The sequence below is a fragment of the Myotis davidii genome, unplaced genomic scaffold (genome assembly GCF_000327345.1).
Source record: "Myotis davidii unplaced genomic scaffold, ASM32734v1 scaffold72, whole genome shotgun sequence".
Classification (NCBI taxonomy): Eukaryota; Metazoa; Chordata; class Mammalia; order Chiroptera; family Vespertilionidae; genus Myotis; species Myotis davidii.
Window position 1 is genome coordinate 5,524,947 of NW_006284618.1, and position 1,921 is coordinate 5,526,867.

A 1,921-nucleotide genomic window follows, 5' to 3' on the forward strand; every position below is an offset into this window, starting at 1 on the left:
AGGGGGGAGGGGGCAGGGGGAAGCCAGGAGGAAGCCGGGAGAAAAGCGGGCAGGGGCACTGCTGACTCAGTGAAGAACTCTGTGGCCGGCACATGAAATCAGGGCCCGGCAGTGTTTTGAAAAACTTCTGCACATGAGTCCCTGTGAATGTTCCTTGAGAAAGACTTTTTACAAACGGACACAGACTCCCACTGTGCCCGGGTGGCCTTGCACTCAGCACGTGCTCTGTGCGCGCACACCAAGTGCACTGAGCATGGGTGAGAGTGTTGAGAGGAAAACGTTCACTCAGTCAAGCCACTACTGGGAGGCGTTGCGTGGGAGCGGAGGGGGGAGGGCTGTTGTTATGTTGTGACTGCAGCTGGGGGGAGCTTTTTCTTAGGAGAGGGGGGACTCGGGCAGAAAGCCAGCTGGTCGGGCTTCCTGTGATGACCCGGCGTCTTACTGTTTCTTTACCCGCCTTCTCCATGTCCAGTCCTAAATCAATGGGTTCTCGATCTCGAGTCTCAGCTCCGGCAGCGCCCCATCATAGCCTCGAGGTGCTTAAACATCCACATGGACAGGGAGCATTTGTCCGTGTTGGCAAGAAAAAGGGAGGAATCAGCGTGTCAAAGGCAGAGTCTGTCCTGGGGTTTGTCCCCAAGCCCCAGAGCCTTTGCCTGCTTGTGCCCTTCAACGGCTGTCCGCCCCAACAGGTCCAAACAGGCCCTGGACCCCAAACCTCCTGCTTCTGAATTCCTTCCTGCCCCAGGGCTCCCAGCCCAGGAATAACACCCCCTTGTCTTCTCCAGGTGCCACATGGGAATGCCCAGAAAGGCACCCCTAAGTCGTCCCTTTCTCTCCATCAGCCACCAACCTCCAAGACACATTCCGTCTTCTTTCTCCCTTTTCCGCAGAACCCTCTGACCCCCGGCATGGCAGCCCCTCCCGGTCTGCTGCCTTCCCCGCCTGTCCCTGCACAGTGCTCCTCCCATCCCCACAGCCACAGTCGCCATCCTCAGCCATGAGCTGGACCGTGCAGGCTTCCTGTTTGACTCTCCATGGCTTTCCGTGGCTCCCTGATTAACTCTCCAGTGGCTTTCCTTGGCTGCCTGATTAACTCTCCAGTGGCTTTCCGTGGCTTTCTGTTGGGGAAAGAAAACCCAAACCTCTGGCTGCCCTAATCTCTTTCTCTCCAGCCTCTTCCTTCTCATTTCCGACTCTCCCGTGGCTTTCTGTGGCTCCCTGTTTAACTCTCCAGTGGCTTTCCGTGGCTTCCTGTTTAACTCTCCAATGGCTTTCCGTGGCTTCCTGTTTAAAACTCTCCGGTGGCTTTCCGTGGCTCCCTGTTTAACTCTCCAGTGGCTTTCCGTGGCTCCCTGCTTAACTCTCCAGTGGCTTTCTGTGGCTCCCTGTTTAACTCTCCGGTGGCTTTCTGTGGCTCCCTGTTTAACTCTCCGGTGGCTTTCTGTGGCTCCCTGTTTAACTCTCCGGTGGCTTTCCGTGGCTCCCTGATTAACTCTCCAGTGGCTTTCCTTGGCTGCCTGATTAACTCTCCAGTGGCTTTCCGTGGCTTTCTGTTGGGGAAAGAAAACCCAAACCTCTGGCTGCCCTAATCTCTTTCTCTCCAGCCTCTTCCTTCTCATTCCCGCTCCCTCTGCCCAGCCACACTCACTCGCTTCCTCCCACCTTTCCAAGAGGCATTGCCATCATTTTCAAAGCAATAGTCAATGTTTGCACGGCGAGGATGCGAATACTGCTCGCAGGGAGCCACCCAGCGCTCTGTGATTCCGTTTCATCCCTCCGGCAACTTTTTGTTTTTCCTGGAGTTAACGATTGCTTTGGTTTTTACATGTTTTGCTTTGTTTCTCATGCACTCATCTCTATTTTCACACTCTCAGGAGGAACTATCATATTCCTTTCAACATTATCAAACGTATCAGAT